The sequence below is a fragment of the Balaenoptera ricei genome, chromosome X, assembly GCF_028023285.1.
Source record: "Balaenoptera ricei isolate mBalRic1 chromosome X, mBalRic1.hap2, whole genome shotgun sequence".
Lineage (NCBI taxonomy): Eukaryota > Metazoa > Chordata > Mammalia > Artiodactyla > Balaenopteridae > Balaenoptera > Balaenoptera ricei.
Genome location: NC_082660.1, coordinates 99,379,631 through 99,400,118, shown reverse-complemented (window position 1 = coordinate 99,400,118; position 20,488 = coordinate 99,379,631). Strand labels below are relative to the sequence as shown.

The 20,488-nt window shown below is 37.1% G+C and overlaps 1 protein-coding gene across 2 annotated transcripts in view; it reads left to right on the top strand.

The window, feature by feature from the left end:
* Positions 1-20,488, top strand: part of AMMECR1 (AMMECR nuclear protein 1) — a 115,703-nt gene that overhangs the window by 59,110 nt on the left and 36,105 nt on the right. The window lies entirely within an intron of this gene.

The following is a 20,488-nucleotide window of genomic DNA, read 5'->3' as shown; positions in this document are numbered from 1 at the left end:
CCAACACAAGGACAAAGTAATGAATGCCTCATTACAGTTGTTAAGACTTTGTTCTTAATTTCTGAACTCACAAAAAGCTATCTAGCATGCCATCAGATTTTTTGGGTTCAAGTTTAGATTTCTAACAAATTGTGTTCCAAAATTATTTCAAAAGAAGAAAATTCCTTAAATAATAAGCTATTAGCAAAGGAATTTCCTGTTTTTGTTCATATTTCAGGGTGATTATCTGATACAGTTTCTATAGTTGTAATATGCACAGTGTCTGTCCAACAAGAAATTGGTCCCTGCTGACTATTGGTACTTGTGGCAAGTTGCTCAATCTCCAATAGATAAAGTAGTAATTATAGTACTTTGTTCTCTATACTTAATAGGAGTATTAGGGAGATGTCAGGGGAATGAAGTAATAATCAGTCACTACTTTGCTTCAGGATTAATGTTGTGGAAGATTCATTATTTTACTATAGAATTGCATAAATGCTGCTCATAGCACCAGTTAATAAAATGCTGGCAACTGAGTTTAGTATTCTTATATTTGAAGATGTAGCTCACAGCTACAGGATTTTCTTAGCTTACACTGAAGCCCAGAAAGAAAAGGAAAGGCTTGGAGGGTCATGTTCATTCTTAGATTTTCACAGGTATTAGAAATGGGGTGTTTGGACTTGATTAAATAATAATTAGGCAGAAAGGGGGTTGAAACACACATTCTGGAAATAACTACAACTTACTAAAGATAGTACAGTTATAAGTCTAGGCATGTTAGATTTTTTTTCGCTGACACGAAATACCATGGACTCATTTTGGGACTTTAGCAAATTCTGCCAGGACAGGTGCATATGAAATTACATTTTAAATAGCTAATCAAAGGCAATTTATTATATATTTCCTAAAATAAGTTGTTATGAGGAATACCAGTTCCTTGGTATTGCTTGAAAAAAGAATTCTATGGCCAAATAAATTTTGGGAACACGAGTGAAACAAATTTAAACAGCTCTGCTCACTGCAGGGTTTCTCAGAACCTTTTATGTTAATGGTGTGGTGAATCTCTGAGGGATACAGAATGCAGCATTTCCCAGACTTTTTTGACTACAGAACCCTTTTATCCTCCCACCCTCGTGTCTTATGCCATTAGTGCTCCAAGGAACACATTTTCAGAAACAGAAGTATGTTATAAAATTTCCATTTTTCTTTATAGTTGGGGAGCCTGAATTGATAGTATAGAAAACCTTTGTACTTTCAAGTGAAATTGTGGCAGAAATCCCAGTATCAAATATTATATACTTTAGAAATCCTTAGTAGTAGTAGCTATAGTAGCAATTTGTTTTTACTTAAAGAAAATATGAAATTCTTTTGCCTACATTGATAAAAAGGGATGAAAATATCCAATTTTTCTGGACTTGTGAATCTGTCTCCTAGGGCAGTTACCAGAAGAATTATAGTATATTTTTTCTGACAATAATATGATTCGGAATGAATCATTCAAATAGTTGGACTTAGAAATTTGCCTACATTTGTATTTGTATTTGTACATATACAGGTGTAGTCTATGGCTCTTCCTGTTTACTTTTCAGCTTTTTTCCCCATCTTTCTATACAATTTCCTGAAATTGTATACAGCACATTAGAGAGATATGTGTGTTTGTGTGTGTATATACACATATATGTACCTGGTCTTCTCATTTTTGTTTGGTTTCATTTCTTTTGCTTAATATGATAATAAGAATGAAGTTATTTGGAAGAGACGAACAAAGAAAACAAGTCTTAAAATATACAGTTGCTCTTTTTTCTGGATTCATTTTAGAGTCAAAACTGTGGCATCATTTTAAAAAGTTGCAATATAATGTTTTTCAGTCCCATAGGGTACTTATCATTTCTACATGCTGTTGTTATTAGTGGTATTAATTTATATGCATGGTCCTCACAACAACTCTTAGGTATTAATATCCACATTTTAAAAATGAGGAAACTGAGATTTAGAGAATTTAAATAATACACCCACTCACACATCTAGTAAGTGGTAGAAACAGGATTCAAACCCAGGCCATCTGACTGCAAAGTCCAAGCTCTTAACTACTACATTTAAGATAAGATAAAATAAAATTTTCTGAGAATATATGTTTTGTAGCTTCATGGTGAAAATAATGAACTTGAAAGCAGGTTCCTATAAATTGTTTAATCATGGGTCAATAATTCTTCAAAAATTCTAGTTAGCAGTTAAGACTGAAATTTTAGAACATTATTTTAAATTCCAGAAAATCCATAGATGGAATCATAAAAAGTATATAACTCAGGGTTGCATAGACTAGTCAAAAGAAAATTGACTTGGATTAATACTGTAGAAAAGGATAATGCTTATTACAAAAATGTACTACTGTATGGTATGAAATTGCGTTCTTTGGCTACATGTAAATAATGGATTAGACTTCAAGAGGAATACAATTCTTCTGAACATAATAGTTGGTGATTCTTGGAGTCTGGTCTTAAAACCTATAAATCATGAAACTTATAAATGGAATCAAACGAACTTAGGGTATTTGGGATAAAAGGGAAGGAGAGAGCAAAACAAAAAATAAACAGTGAAATTAAAGACTCATCAGGTATAGGTGTCTTTTTAAAAAACATTAGGATATCTGGTTACTCACTGTCTTCATCTGTGACTAGATAGATTATTATTCAGTTTTCATAATGTTACTCAGCTATACTCTTTATTTTTTATTGTAAAGTATGCATAACATAACATTTACCACTTTAACCAATTTTAAGTGTATAATTCTGTGGCATTCAGTACATTCACATTGATGTGCAACCATCCACCATAAATCTCCAGAACTTTTTCATCTTCTCCAACCGAAACTCTGTACCCACTAAACACTGACTCCCCATTTCCCCTTCCCCCAGCCCCTGACAGCCATCATTCTACTTTGTCTCTATGAATTTGACTCTTCTAGGTACTTCACATAAGTGGAATCATACAGTACTTGTCCTTTTGTGACTGGCTCATTTCATTTGGCATAGTGTCTTCAAGGTGCATCCATGTTGTAGCATGTGTTAGAATTTCCTTCCTTTTTAAGGCTGAATAATATTCCATTGTATGTATCTACCACATTTTGTTTGTCCATTCATCCATGCATGGAAACTTGGGTGGCTTCTACTTTTTGACTATTGCACATAATGCTACTATGAACATGGGCACGCAAAAATCCGTATGAGTACCCTTTCTTCTTTTAAAAAGCTAACCATTTTATAGAGAATAATGATCTAGTTTGTTTGTGGTCCCTTAATCTCTAAAACCTAAATGTAAAAAATGACCAGGTACTTTTTAAATGAAATGCCTATCCTGGATTAAGTTTTTATGTATAAATATACTGTTTTAAAATTAAAATACTTGTCATAGTCAAGTTTTATGTTCTCCTAATTGAAATTTTGATTTATTGTAGACTGGAATAAGACCTTATAAGTAGGCTGAGGATTTCTCCCAATTGTAAAAATACATAGTTTCTGTGTAGGTAGCAGGAAAACTTTGTGAGAATTACAACGTTGAACTATTAAATAGACTATTATTTCCTTGACCTGAGTAAAAGCAGGAAAGATTATAGCAAATAAGAAGCAGGATGGAGAGCTCAGAATTATTGATAGAAGTTTATCCATGGTGAAATTAAAGTTCACAGATTAGTGTATTTATTAGTGGTCAAAACTTCAAGGTAGAAATATTCTTTGTCCCACTTGAAAAAGAATAATTTCTAGTACTTATCAAGCTAGTTGCATTAGTGGCTTTTACCTGTTAGAAAGCAAAGACAAATTTGTTTCCTCTTTTTTAGTACTTAGATTATATAGTTTTATAAAGAGGAGAATTACAATTAATATAGATGAACACAAACATCTCAGTCAAAGAAAATTCCTTAAAATCTTGGTTAATAATTATCCAGTGAAGTGTAGGTCTATTTCTTTATGTAAATTCAAGTTGATAGTAATTTTTCTAGAATATGTAAGTGATTAATAGATGTGTTCTTATTTCATCAAACAGGAATACAGCCTATCATCACGCTTAAAAGACTGTCTTTCCTTTCTTCTCCTTTACTTGGTTGTTCTTAGACATCTTGGCAGTGAAATAATTATGCAGGTGCAGGCAGTGTCTGGAGCTTGATTCAGAACTATGCCACTTTGTTGCACTGCTTAATTCTGAGAAAATAGCAAGGGAGGTTTGTTCTTTCTAGGGAATAGGGTGACCACATAAAAGGTGATGTGTTTTTTTGTGTGTGTGAGAGTGAGGTAAGGGTGTGTGTGTGGGGGGGGGGTGGGATGAGAGAGAGAAGATGATTGTTTGTTTACATGTTACACATGTTCACTTACTATTAGGCTTTTTGGGATACTGCAAATAGCTAACAGACCTACTTTATTACTTTCAAGGGTCCTGGCTAGATTGGGTACTTTTGGGTAACTAGATTCATTGTAAACCAAGTTTGCTTTTATATTTTGGTGTTGTAATCTGCCATTTTTCTAAAGTAGTATGAGTTTAAAACCACTGAAAGCAGCATAATTTTATTTTCCCCCTCAGGGCGGACTATTTTGTGATCATTGTTTTTCTTGATTATTTTCGGTAACTAGACTTGGCTCCCTGTGAATAATTAGTTTAAGCAAGCTCCCCCCATTCCTCATGGTAATATCAGCCAGATTGATTTTTCTTATGAAAAGAAAAGCTGTACATGAGTCACTTCTGACTGTACACTATTGTCAGCGAAGCTCATTCTGGAGATGTTAAGGCCAGACTATTTTTGGCAAGTGTCTGTGGCAAGGCTCCTGGCTAAAATATGCTTTTTGGAGAGAGAAATTAGATCTATCAAAAACACTATGCAAAATTAATTATCTTAATTTACAATCTACATTTTGTTGCCTTTTACAAAAGGTGGCATGGCTTGAGTCCTAAAAGGTATACCTAATTTGTTAGTTTCAGTGTATAAATTACCAAATGAGAAATTAAGTGTTTGTCAGATTTCATAAGCATTTAATTTGAGGTGTAGTTTGGAACCTAGATTGTTACATGCCTTTTACTCGAAATTATCCATAGAATAGCACAGCTAAATATAATCTGTGGAGTCCTGGAATCTTGATCTTAGCCGCTAGCTTAATGCACTACTTCATTATCCCGTGGTTGTGCTAATGTGCAGAGATGTGGCCAAAAACTGGCCAGGAGAAACCAAAGAGCAAGAACCATTCCCGGTATGGGTGATGACTCCTGAGTTACAGAGAATTATCTGAATTCATATAGCACCTACTGCCACAGAAATTAAGTGTAGTGAGTATATCAGATTCTAATTCCTTATCACATCTTTCAGATCTTCAGAGTCTCTACTTGGAATCCCTGTGCTGCTTTGATTAAGAGCCACAGGCACAATGCCTTTGGGTAGAAAATCAGAAAAAGCCATCTGAAAAAGGTGAAGGTGTGAGAGAAGCTGATAATGGGTATTTGCCCCGTCAGAGCTCTTGGTTTCTGTGTTTCACAAGGAGAGGGTAAACTACAGGAAATTGACCCTATTCTTACATCTAACTCTAAACCTTACCCCTTTGCTCTTTCTCCCTTTAATTATGTTTAAACAGTTCATCCTGTAAATCTAGTCTAAATTTTGCCTTAGGAGTTTATAATGTAGTAGGAGAGATAAGCTATATAAATAATTACAGTCCTAGGTAGAAAGTGACTTTTGCCAAAAAGTCAGAGGCGGTGATAATGGATGAACAGATATTCTATATCTGTAATAAAAGCAGAAATGTATTTAAAGCAATTTATGAAATTATTTTATTTGGTCCATCCCTACTTCACTTTGAGTAAAAGCAGAACACTTTATACCACTTTTTGGTTTGTTTTTATCCTACATGGACAAAAAAAAAGTCCAGATTACAGGGATGTGTGTAAATTATTATTATCAAAGTGACCACATACAAGGTATTGGGTGTTTTGAGAGATTTTACTAACACATATTTTGAAGGGAGGCGGAATGAACTTGCTATGGAAAAAAATAAAACCTCAGAAACAGAGTACCCACACACATACTCTTCACCAAAGAATATCTAGAACCAGTTGGATTATAGCCTGATGCTTGGCAAATGAAGAAAATTAAAAGTTAACAGTTTAGATTCTACTTTCCTCTTGTCCCATTAAAATAAATTCATATTTTGTGTCAGTCCAGTAAACTGATATCTCCCTCCTTTCCTGAGAATCATTGCTTGAGATATTCTTCATTTTTTCGGATGAAGGATGAAGTGGTAAAGATAAGTTAGAACACAAATATTGTATGAAATTATTATCATATTAGATGTGGTCTAAAATCATACCATAGGCATTTAACAATATATTTACTTTTGTCTGAACATTTAAAAAATAAATATTGGGTCTACTTATAAATGTCTGAAGTATTTGAGTCATTAGGGCCTGAACGAACAAGAGAACAGATTTGTATGTTAGTGTTCTGGAAGAATAAGATGCTCACACCAATGTATGCTCAAGGCGACTGTTCATTCTAGAATAGCATGCAAGTAATATACTCTTACCACTCTAGGGGACAATGTCGCTAGTAATTTGAGTACTCTAAAATAATTGAATGTTGAGGTTTTTGTGCAGCAATTTAATATTAAATTTTCAGCTATTATTTTATGAGCATGAGCAAATGCTTTTTAAAAGATTTCCTTAAAAGGCAAAAGAAACAGCCCTCCTCTGTGATCTTTGCCCTTCCCCCAAACTTTCAACTACCTCATATGTGGATATCCAAAGTAGTAGACTTTGGAAAACATTTCCTTTTCATTATTGATAACAATTTGGTGTTCTTTAAAGCCTAAACACTTATTGTTAGCCCTTTATCTTGCATTATAAATATATTTGTCTTAGAAACAATTTCCAGATTTTTTTTACAGTCTCTCTCTTTTTAAATAAAGAGCAAACATTCAATATGTCTTGTTCTAAAGAGCTACATTTTCTGAGCTGCTTCTTCTTAACAAAATAAATTAAAACACCCATACTATATAACAAATAAAGTAGACATGGACAAATGGTAACTTAAAAAAAGTTCTACTGGAATAAGAATTTCATAGGTGCTAAGGATTTTTAAAGGTGAAAATTGGTATTTAACACCTTCTATTGAGAATGTAGCTCTAATTATTGTTAATATCAAATGTACATTTTTAGTATGTTTAAAATTTAAAAGTGAAGAGAATACATTAGATTCATAAAGTATAGATTTACAGTTGGTCTCATGTTCAGAAAACTTTTCTATTAGTTTTACAGTTTTACTTCAGCTCACGAAGCTATCTTGTAAATAAATATATCGGAAGTATAGGCTTCATCATTCAGATTAGATTAGCAGGTTATGTCCCATATTTAAGCCTCATTTTTAACATTTATACATTGAAGTGCCAACTCTTGTGTCCTTTCTAGTAGTGAAAGAGAAGATCAGAAAAAGCCATAAAATAAATCCTTCAGAAGCTTTTTTTTTTTAAACAAGTTTATTTTCTTTTTTTTAAAATTTTATTTATTTATTTATTTATTTATTTTTGGCTGTGTTGGGTCTTCGTTTCTGTGCAAGGGCTTTCTCTAGTCGCGGCAAGCGGGGGCCACTCTTCATCGCGGTGTGCGGGCCTCTCACTGTCGCAGCCCCTCTTGTTGAGGAGCACAGGCTCCAGATGCGCAGGCTCAGTAGTTGTGGCTCACGGGCCCAGTTGCTCCGCGGCATGTGGGATCCTCCCAGACCAGGGCTCCAACCCGTGTCCCCTGCATTGGCAGGCAGATTCTCAACCACTGCGCCACCAGGGAAGCCCCCTTCAGAAGCTTTAATTAAAGGGATTGCCCAGAACTCAACTTCCCGTTCCTATACCCGGCTACTTTCAGGACTGCCTTGTATGTTCCACAAAGCTGATTTAAAAGGTTACCACTTCACTAAAGATGGGAGGAAAGAGGATCTCTCTTAAATTCTTCAGGCTGCTTTAAACCTAAGCCAGATTCTTCTAAGATGGCCTTCTGTTGCTCTTTGGCTAAGGGGGATTGATTTGCTTACCTAGGTAGGGAGAAGGCTGCTAAGCCTTTGAAATGAGTGGAGCTGCATTGCAATATTATGAAAAGCAGTAAATAACCATACGCTGTGGTTAGACTTCCACTGCTAATGAGGTCACAGGTTCAATCCCCATTTGGACCACTTCACTTTGTTTTGCTCTGACTCACAGCCTGCACCCTAGACCCTGGGCAGTGGATTACAAGGGGCCTCAGGTGAGAGCATGTGGATGATCCAGTACCACACCCCAAACCTCAGCATTGTCTCAGCATATGAGACATGCTACATTTGGAGTACCCCAAACTGAGCTGTCTCAGAAGTAGTTAATAGTAAGTCTAATAATAATTGCTTTGAATCTCAACGAAAAAAAAGAGAATGTTAAAAATGTTAGTTTCTTTCCACAAGCTCTCTGAAGAGAACCAGTGTGACATTGGAAAAAGAGCTCTTTGGAGTAGCGGTGGGACTGAGAACACAGGTCGGGTTTCAACAGGCCTGAAAATGCTGTGGACAAAAGGGGAGATCTCTGGTTGGATCCCTGGCCTCAGAGCAGCCTGGAGAAATTGTGTATTAGTTCCTTTTCCCTGAATTTCCACCTCTAATAAAGAGTAGTGGCTAGGGATGGGAGTCATCCCAGATAACAGTGGATTTCAGCTAAAGCAACTCCTAAGCACTTCAGTGGTGAAAGGATGACTGTTAAATTCATAAGGTTATAAAGACATGTTATAAAATGTAATTGCTCTTTTTAAAAGACATTTTTTGAAAAGGCTGCCTTTTAAGGTTGTCATCTCTGGTGTATTGAGATGTTCCTGTGCCTCATGTATCAGCTCACTAAGGTGTGTGTCTACTGTCTAAGCATCTGTGCCCTCCCATGCTGTTGCATCATCCTCTTCATAGCTTTTGTTACTGCTCAGAGCAGCTCACTTACCCCATCAGCCAAAATGGGCACAGACGTACCCACTGGCGTGACTAAACTCTCCTCAGTTATTGTTAATCCTTATACTCGAGACAAGAAGCCTCCCCCTCTGTCTACCCATCTTGTCTAGAGTAAAATTAGAGTCATTCCAGAGCCTGTATTTCACTCAGAATAAAGTTAATGTTCTAAAGTGCCACCATCTTTGTCTGCCCCTGCCTCTCCCCCCATCTCCTATCCCATCCTTCTTAAAAAGCACAGCATCAGAGGCCCGAACCTCACACTCCAGCCATGCACAGTTATTCGCCACTTTCCAAATGTAGTCTTTTGTGTCTCTCTGGCTTTGAACATTTTTTTTTCTCTGCCAACCACACCTCTCTCCATTTCCAGCCAGTCAACTCCTACTCATCCTTCAAGACTCAGCTTGCTCATTACTTCCTCTGTGAGATTTCCTAGACACTCCCCAGCAAAGCTGGTCCGTCTCTATGTTCTCGTAGCACTTTGTTCGGGCCTCTATTATAACACTTAATATATTGGATTGTAATGATTAGCTTTACATGTTTGTCTCTCCCTTTTGAAATTGCTCTCAGCAGTAGTTTAGCAAGCCACATCAAAGCAAGTCAACAGAAACCAGGCTCATGACTTTGTAGCAACTTTCCTCGATCCTGAGAACCATTTTTACTCTTTTCCCTTTCTGTCTGCTTCTGTTAGCTTAGGTTTGTCACCTTCTCTTGCTGCCAGTGTGCTTGAGCTGGTAGGAGTTGCCGATGCTGATTGGTAGTGAGAGGGGTAGTTTAAGGCCACTTGGAGTTAGACTGAGCCAGGGGACAGTGTACCCAGTACACTTTAGAAAGCAGGTTAACGTAAGGTCAATCTCTTGTTATAAGTGCTATAAGTGATTGAATTGATGTTCACCATGGAACCATATAGCTGGAAGACATCCTTAGAAGTCATCTTAGTCCAACCCCTATCAGGTACTTTAATCTCTCTTAAAGTCTCCCAAGAAATGAGCATCTAGCTTCTATCTGAATCTCTCCACTGACTTGGAACTCACTACCAGTTAAGTAGTCATTTCATTCTCAAACACCTCTAAACCCACCGCCACAGCTCCAGTTACCACATAGCTGTAGTTGAAGTGCCAGAAGTCAAAGATTGCCTGTATTTAGCACTTTATCCTTTATAGAAAGCCACATTAACCAGCAGTGGTTAAACTTGCCCTCTGAGTAATGGCTGAGTCTTTAGAAGTTTAGGAGTGGTAAGATACACAGCTTTACAACTGACTCCCATCCACCCACTCATAACAATTTTAACTGGCCCCTTATTGAAACCTTTGAAGCTGCTGCCACCGCATCTTCTCTCACTGCCTACATTAGACTTCTGGAATTGTCTGGGCCAGAGAGTCCACAGATTCTGAGATAGAACTGGCACTAGAACTTTTAGTACCCCCAACAACTCATCACACAAAATTGTGTTGGATTAGAACACAGGTCCTCTGACATCACCAGGGAGACTGTCACTACAATTTCCACAATAGAAGGGATCCATAAAAGTATGTAAATTTATTTATTTTAGTTTTATGTTAAGAAGCATACAGTTTCAAGGCACCCTGTAATAAAATAATCATTTTGTAATGTAACATCTCACCGTCAAGTTATCTGCCTTGGGTCAAGTTTTTGGCATATTTCCGTAAAGTGAAGAATGCCCTTGGAGCTGTTCAACCAAAACTACAGGTGTAATAGGATATGTGTATTGAGAAGCCCGAAGCAAAACATACACACACACACACACACACACACACACACACACACACACACAAACTCATATATATATGAAGTTTACTCGTGTCTTAGATTTCCATTTTTTTTCCAAACATGCCTCCAACATACTACTAGTTATATTTCCTAAGCACAATAATAACTTCTATTTTTGTGGGTGTGCTGGACCTGTCCTAAGTATTTTATGTAAGTTACCTCATTTAATCTTTTCAACAACTGCGTGAAGTTGAAGGTATTTCACTTATATTACAGTTAGGGAAAACCAGGGCTTAGAGAGGTTGAGTGACTTGCTGAATGACAGCTAATATTTACATGACAGTACCTGAATTTGAACCTGATTCTGTCAAAGTCTGTGTTCCCAACCACATTGCTATACTGTTCCCCTCCGGTAACATCGCTCCCGCTTCTCCCATGAAAGCTTCTTACAGCTATTTGTTCTGCTAACTCAACTGGTATCCCCTGGTCTCAGCTCACAGGAAAAACAAACAAACATTGAATAACTTTTCATTCGGGGACTCAGTTTCTTAACTCAGGAATCCAGAAATCTCCCGTACACCCTCAGCCTGTTCATTCCAGTCTTACTCAACTTCTCCTGAGTTCTCTTTCCTTTTAGAATCCTGCGGTGCAATGTCTCCCTCATGTGCCTTTTTTCTTCACAGCTATCCTGTCAGTCCAGTTTGGTGTTCTGAACTCCCATAGTCTCATCAGAATTGATCAGTCTCTCAGGGATACACACTTCCCAAGCTTTGATTTCTCTCTGTGCAATTTTTGCATTTAATATCAGCAAGTTTCCATGGAATACTAGTTCAGCCTTTAGGTTTCTAGTCAGGCATAACCCACTGAAATCTACTGTGACTTTTCAGGGGCTCTGCTCTTCTCAACAGTCAGTCAAAAGGGAGACATCATTTCGGGGATCGGAAATCAGTCTGTTCCTTGGAAATTATAATTAAGGAAACATATTCCAAATATCTAGGTGATTCAGGCCAAATTTATTGCCTTAGTTTTCATTTTTACAACTTGAAGTTCCTTAGGGCAACTTATAAAACAAGAAACAGCTATATAAATGGAGGACAAATATATCCATGACGGACATTTTTCTTATAGTAACAAAAAAGGAATTTCAGGAAAGAATTGTATGTATTTGGTCATGGACTATGTCGGTTTTACCAAACTTAGATTTCTTACAATCATAGGGTTTAAAAAAATAAAACGATCCAGTTTTTGTCTCTCTCTTACTGCAGCTGGGATTCAGGGATCTGAGTATTTGGAAGACAGGGAAGATTTTTTTAATGTATTTTTAAAAATCGTATGCAAGTCTTTTATGGGTGCGTTATCTTTTTTAAATTTTGAGGTGAATGGTAATAAAAACTTTAGAACCATAGGCTTTGTGAATATCTTCTGTTTTTGCCCCTGATCCATTTAAAAATTTTTCTTTGTCTAAAGCAAGTAATACATCGTTGGAAGTCTATTTTCAGGAGAGTTATTTTAAAATCTGACAGGAAAATACCTTTCAAAATTTATATTCATATACTGCCTGTTAATTATTGTAAACTTAATAGCAGTGTTGGTTGGTACATTGTCCACGTCACATGTTTCTTAATAGGCTTTCAAGAATTTTGCCAGTATAAGAAGTCATTTCACATATTCAAGGTCCCACATACCAGAGACTCAATCATGGCAACATGGCAAATTAATGATGCAGTGGAGGAGAAACCAGCAAATGGCTTGGGGATGCTAGCCCAGAAATTAGTAACATATTTAGTCTTTGGGATGCCAGTGAGGCTAAACAAGGCACTTAAGTGTCATTTGTAGGCTTACGTCATAGGCCAAAGAGGTGGGAGGAAAGGGTGATGGGGGCCTGGTAGAGCAGAAATTCTGTGGAATTGTTTAATGTCAGAGTTGATTGCTGCTGTTCTGTCTCTTGCCTTAGGTGTATCCCATTTTAAGTTCAAGACTAAGAAAACCTTCCAGAAAGAAAATTGAAAAATTTCAAAGCAAATAAATTAGTAAACGCCCATGGCTGTCGAGTTTCACGTTGCAGATTCCATCTTCTGTTTCCCAAAGGATTCACCCAGGGTTTTCCCCAAACCCCCAGAGTTACTGCTGCTTTTTTTGGTGTGCTCATTACACACTGCTTGGTGCCTCTGTTACAGCACTTGCTTTATCTTGCCTTGCAGTGTCCTTAGTTTCTTACATGATTGTCTTCCCTACCTAGATGGATAGTCCCTTGAGGACCTGGGCTAAATTTTTCACATCTTTGCACCCCTTAAGTAGCTGTGGGGGATTAGGCATAGATCAAAATAAATGTTTGAATAAGAGAGTTCCCTTAGTATACTGAAATAATTGTTTACTTAGGTGCGTAAGGTAATTAAAGAAAATGTTAGGACCCTATGCAAGGGAAGCAGGAGATGAAGATTAAACCATCTCTGAACACGTAAACCATAGGACAATAAAATTATTTTACAAAAGTAATTTACTTTCATTTTTAGAAACCTAGATATAACCTAAGGTGAGACATATCTGTATTTTGTTTTCTATTTATAATTTTAAGTCAAGGAGTTTTTTTAACACCTTATTTGCTTTACAGTTGCATCAGTTGTCATTTAATGAAGGACGGGAACACAGTTCTTATGAGAGGCTTTTCAAGGTTGACAGAATATTTCAGTATCCTAGTTGCAGCTGCTAAGTTTTGCTATTATAAAGTGAAACAACTGAAATAAAAGTTTAACATGTGCTTCCATGGCAAAGCCTATATATACTAATTCTACAAATGTGATGAATGAGAAACAGAAATAGCCTGAAGAAAGGAAATGAGAGTGATATTTAACATCCTATATATTACCTGTAGTGCACAATTGCAACTTATAAGCATTTGGTGCCCCAAGGCTGATTATTAGAATTGTTTCACGAGGGACATTTTATTCACAGTGGCACTACTGTCCAGGTATTTTTTTTAAGTCCTCGGAGATGGCCATTTCTGGGAAGTTTTACATGTACTTCCTAGTCTTAAAAAGGTTTGGGTTAGTGGGTGATGGTTTGTCAGAAATGATCTTTCTGTGATGGCCAGACACCTTGGGGGGATCAAAGTTTGAGGTGAGCAATCCCAGGTAATGTCTTCACGTTGTGCCATTTATTAGTGTCTAGTTAACTATGCTTGAATCTGTTAATGGATGAAACCACACAGAAAGGCTGTGTTGACATAGAAATAAAACTCGAATTCAACAAACAAAACAGTACTTCACCCCCTCTTTCCCAATGAAGAAGATTTGGGCTAGGGATTGCGACAACATTTTGATCATTGTATTTATTAGCAAGTTCAAAAAAGTCCCCTTGAGAGATGCCTCAAGGGCTCCCGTTTGTGATTATCTGTGGGAATATTCGCTCAGGGAGTGGATCCTACCCTACTGTGAGCCCGACTTTCCTTGTCATTCCCCCTGCAATAAATACTATGCAATACTTGTCTGTGTAACAAATAAACAGTTTGGGGATTAAATAGAATGCAGTGGAAAAAAAGAAGTCCTTTCGATATGCATTTGATAGGGATGTGTTAATTTCAACAAAACATCTGGTATAAAAAAAAGTTGTGAATGCAGGATGTCTGAGGGAGTTGTGGAAGAAGGGATTTACTGTGCTTAACAATTGCCAGTAGTCAGGCCACTTCCAAGTTGTGATTTTGTCAGACTTGGAAATTAAGTGGGATCAAATCTACTCAGCCCTTCAGTGGGAGAAGATCCAAATCCAGCTGCAGCAAGGAGCAGTTTACTGATTAAGAACTCAGGCTGTACCCAGTGTCTCTTCGCTAGTTTTCATGCTATTAAGGGCAATGCTTAATATTGCCCTTTTTATATTCTGGGTAAAAAAAAAAAAAAAAAAGACTGCCTTTGTGGTTTACTGGTTGAACTTGTACAGCTGAATCTACAGTAAAAGGTCTTTCTTCATTGGCGTTATTTTACTACAGATTTCAGTGTTCTTACTGTTCTACTTATTTTCTTAATAAGGTAATTCAAACTTAGAATAGTTACTGTAGTTTCAAAGCTTGATTGAAAGATGCATTCAGTATTTTCTCTAAATAAGCAGCAATTATAACAGCACAGCTGTAGTTAAAGATAGAATTTATTATAAATCCTGACAGTCTTGCTTCTCAATTACACCAGGCTGAAATAAGGTTTATTCAGTTCAATTCCACATTTATTGAGCACTTAACTCAGCATGATACTGTACCAGGTACTGTGGAGCTACAAAGATGAACAATGCATGATATCTACCCTCCATGAGCTTGTAGTCTTGTAAGAGAGATGGATGGACACACAAAAGAACGATGAGGAAGAAAGTATAAGTGCTATTTAGATGTATAAACAACACTACTGGAAGTTAGAGGAATTAGCTGTGGTTGGACAGACTGTAGAAGGTTTTACAGAAGAACTGACATTTAAGCTGAACCTCTGTGGACATTTAAGACTCCATTTCAACATTTAAAAGAGAGGATGTGGAGAGGGTATGCATTATGTGTCCAAAAAACTTCCTGAGCCAAATGCAAGGAGGCAGAACAGTGTATGTTGTTTGGGGGAGAGCAGTAAGTAACCCTGTGTGGCTTGAGCTCCAGTGAGAACAGTGGGAGAGAAAATGATAGACTGGGGCTGGATTTTTTTTTTTTTTTCTAATGGCATTAAATTGCCGTTGAAAGATTTTCAGCAGAGTAAGAAGATCATTAGGGATGACTCCGGCTGCTTGTACATCGGATGGAGTGAAAAGGATAGAGATGAGAGACAGAACAGTGCAGAGGCTAATTTTAAATATTCCAAATGAGAGATGCTACAGGCCTGAATTAGATTAGTAGCAGGAAGGATGTAAAGAGACTTATAACAGAGACATGGTAGTTATAGAACAAGATGAGACTGTATGTGGGGAGTAAGGTAAAGGGAAGAGTTGACGATGGCTCCAAAGGTTCTTTCTTATGTGACGGGGAGATGGCACAGTTACAAGTGATAGGCAACACGGGAAGAGGTACATGTTTGACACATTGCTTGTAGAAGAGTCATTTTTAATGTCAAAGTAATTTTGGCTTTAATCTTAGGTTATCTTTTTTTTCTGAATTTGAGCCTTGAAGATTTTTTAAATTAAAATTTTATTGAAAATTGTTTCCTTTCAACGGTAGTGAGAGTGACGTATCCTCTTTAATGTATTATTGTCTTATTTCACTTCTGTTTTCCTCCAGTTTTGCTGAGGTATAATTGCCATACAGCACTTTTTTTTAAAATTTATTTATTTTTGGCTCTGTTGGGTCTTCGTTTCTGTGCGAGGGCTTTCTCTAGTTGCGGCAAGCGGGGGCCACTCTTCATCGTGGTGCGCGGGCCTCTCACTCTCGCGGCCTCTCTTGTTGCGGAGCACAGGCTCCAGACGCACAGGCTCAGTAGTTGTGGCTCACGGGCCTAGTTGCTCCGCGGCATGTGGGATCTTCCCAGACCAGGGCTCGAACCCGTGTCCCCTGCATTGGCAGGCAGATTCTCAACCACTGCGCCACCAGAGAAGCCCCGCCATACAGCACTTTTTAAGTTTAAGGTGTGCAGCATCATGACTTGACTTACACATATCATGAAATGGTGACCTGACCGCAGTAAGTTTAGTGAGCATCCATCGTCTCATACAGATAAAAGGAAAAGAAAAAGAAACAAAAGTTTTTCCTTGTGACGAGAACTCTTAGGATTTACTCTCTTAACAACTTTCATATATAACATACAGCAGTGCTAATTATCTTTATCATGTTGTACATTACATCCCTGGTCCTTATTTATCTTATAACTGGAAGTTTTTGCCTTTGACTGCCTTCATCCAATTCCCCCTCCCCTCACCCCCACCTCTGGTAGCCACAAATCTCATCTCCTTCCCTATGAGTTTGTTTTTGAAGTACAGTTGTCGTACAACAGTGTGTTAGTTCCTGTTGCACAACATAGTGATTTGATATTTCTATACATTTCAAAATGATCACCGTGATAACTCTAGTTACCACCTGTCACCATGCAAAGATATTAGGTAATTATTGACTATATTCCCCACACTGTACATTTCATTCCCGTGACTCATTTATTTTGCAACTGGAAGTTTGTATTGATACTTCTTAATCTCCTTCACTTAAAAAAATATATATATTATTTTATCGGATAGTATTATTATTTAATATATTATTTTATATAAAGGCATAATAAGGAAAATAGAGGAACAAGATCCTTGATATCATTATTTTCTTTTAGCCCATGCCACAAAGCAAAACTCAGAAAATAAAAGATAATTTTTATAGGCTACACTTGCTTGAAAAAACATTGATGTTGAAACATTTGTTAATGTACAACTAAACCCTCAAAATTCCTTTTCTAACTAAATATACATTTTGTGGATGAGAAATCTATAAAGAAATAAATGTTTGTAAACACTGGATGGTTGTTAGGGAATTTAAATATCTGTACTTATTACCTAAGAATGTCTGGGTTTCAATGCTGAATTAAAATAGATTCCAGGCTTCCTTAAAGGTAAACAGCACATCTGTTAATTTGTCTAGGATGATGGAAACTGACTGAATTTTGTATTATGATAAAAGTCAGCATCTTCTCTTCCATCTATTTAGCAATACTTCTGGGTAATCTTTTCTCCTTTGGGGAACTTGCCAGATGTTTTGTGAACATGATTCCAATTTAGAAGAATTGTTTTTATATTGTAGCTGACTGATGTCCTAACTCTGAAACTCTTAGACTGGTGTAATTCTATCCAAGGGGTCCTCTGCCGTATGTGTAGGAGTGCCCTGTGACACTTCGGCTTCCTCGACTGGCCTAGACTGTCAAAGCTGCCTATGGGGGAAGTTTCCTGGAGTCAATGAATCCAGCCCCTATTGCAGTAATTTCCATTAACAAAGAAAATAACATTTCCAGGTATCAGCCAGGGTCACTGAGTTTTGAGCAGTGTTCGTGTAGTACAGTGAGCATGAACAGCTAATCCCACAAGATTATTTAGATGGTTCCTTAGGTACAAATGTCGACTTGTATTTTCCAAAAGGAAGAGAAGCCCTGAAATGTAGTGAAAATCACAGGATGGTTGCTGTTGTATACATGGTTCAAAGAACCATCTTCAAATAAAAGATTGCAAACATTTATTTTAATGCTAATGCATTGTAATAGTCCAGCATTAAGTAGTGAAACAATATTAGACAAGTGTCCAATCTGTATTATGACTACATTTGTTTCTTAATATTTCTTTAGAAAATTAATCGCCAGTGCTTAGTTTTATCTGGGTGTGGATTATGCCTTCTATGATCTTCCACAGAAAAACCCTCCCAGACCGGAACAACTCGGAGCTACCTCACACTCGGCCCAGCAGTTGGCTTGTGTCTTGTGTTTGCTGACCACCTTAAATATTTGCCTATACCAGGCATAATTTCAAAAGTAAAATTCTCATCTGAAAAAAAAAATGGTTCTGAAGAACCTAGGGGCAGGACAGGAATAAAGACGCAGACGTAGAGAATGGACTTGAGGACACGGGGAGGGGGAAGGGCAAGCTGGGACGAAGCGAGGGAGTGGCATGGACATATATACACTACCAAATGTAAAATCGATAGCTAGTGGGAAGCAGCCGCATAGCACAGGGAGATCAGCTTGGTGCTTTGTGACCACCTAGAGGGGTGGGATAGGGAGGGTGGGAGGGAGGCTCAAGAGGGAGAGGATATGGGGATATAGGTATACGTATAGCTGATTCACTTTGTTATACAGCAGAAACTAACACAACAATGTAAAGCAATTATACTCCAATAAAGATGTTACAAAAAAAACCTATATATGAATAAATTGATTTTATAAATAGAAAAAAAAAGAGTCACAAGCTTATGGTGTCCAGTTGTAGATGATTTTGAGACTGTGGACCCTCTCATAGCTCTCATTTTAACACTGATACAGAGATTGACACAGATGATCAACCCAGTAGATAAAGAGACCTATGGTTTTTTGTTTGTTTGATCGTTTGTTTTTTGTTTAAATTGAAGTATAGTTGATTTACAATGTTGTGTTAGTTTCTGGTGTACAGCAGAGTGATTCACTTGTACATATATATACATATTCTTCTTCATATTCTTTTCCATTATGGTTTATTACAGGATATTGAATATAGTTCCCTGTGCTATACAGTAGAACCTTGTTGTTTATTTCATATATAGTAGTTTGTATTTGCTAATCCCAAACTCCTAATTTATCCCTCCCCATCCCCTTTCCCCTTTGGTAACCACAAGTTTGTTTTCTATGTCTGTGAGTCTGTTTCTGTTTTGTAAATAAGTTCATTTGTATCATTTTTTTAGATTCCACATATAAGTGATATCATATGATATTTATCTTCCTCTGTCTGACTTACTTCACTTAGTATGATAATCTCTAGGGCCATCCATGTTGCTGCAAATGGCATTATTTCATTCTTTTTTATGGCTGAGTAGTATTCCATTGTATATATATATATATATATATATACCACATCTTCTTTATCCATTCCTCTGTCGATGGACATTTAGGTTGCTTCCATGTCTTGGCTATTGTAAATAGTGCCGCTATGAACATTGGGGTGCATGTATCTTTTCAAATTACAGTTTTCTCTGGATATATGCCCAGGAGTGGGATTGCAGGATCATATGGCAACTCTATTTTTACTTTTTAAAGGAACCTCCATACTATTTTCCATAGTAGCTGCACCAATTTACATTCCCACCAGCAGTGTAGGAGGGTTCCCTTTTCTCCACACCCTCTCCAGCATTTGTTATTTGTAGACTTTTTAATGATGGCCCTTCTGACCAGAGTGAGGTGAAACCTCATTGTAGTTTTGATTTGCATTAAGAGACCTGTGTTTTAAAAGAGAGTATGTAAATTAGGAGTTTGGGATTAACATACACAGGCTACTATATAAAAAATAGATAATCAACAAGGACCTACTGTATAGCACAGGGAACTCTACTCAGTATTCTGTAATAACCTATATGGGAAAAGAATCTGAGAAAGAATGGATATATATATATGTATAACTGAATCACTTTGCTGTACACCTAAAACTAACACAACATTGTAAATCAACTATACTCTAATATAAAATAAATTTTTTTTAAAAAAAGAGAGTATAGACTTTCTTGCCCAAAACCATTTCAAAGAACATTTTTCCCTATAAAATTTACTGGCTAGCATTTCACTTTTGTTGGAACATTGACCTATGATTATTTTATTCAGTATTCTTGTGGGACACCTATCAATTTTAGTGTCCCAAATTTTCTTAAGCAAACACATTTCGTGGTTCTGGTATTTTCAGAGTCTCTATAGAAACTAGAAATTTGGGCACCTTTTAAAAAAAAAAAAATCCTACTGCTCTGATTTACAGTTCTGTATATGAAAAGAGGGAGTCTTATCACCTCAACCCAAGCGAAATTAGTAGTGTAGCCACCCATGATGTGCTAGTTCTGCGTGTCTTGTGCTTAAGGGAAACTGGTAGGAATCCGGGAACTTACAATATTATTAGAGTGGTCATACCTAAACTTGTGACAAGGTAACCAGGCCTCTCAGGCAGTGAGCCATGTTCACAGAGGGAGCTGGAAGTCTGCCCTGTGCTAGTGAAGTTAGAGCCAGTATGGAGGTGTGAGGAGTAACAGCCTCAGGAGTACTTCCTTTGGAGAGTGATGCTACTTTGTTGGACTTTCATTTGATATTTGTTTCATAATGACTGAGTATTTAGGTTTCCCAAGGACTTTGTTGCTTTCCCTTTGAT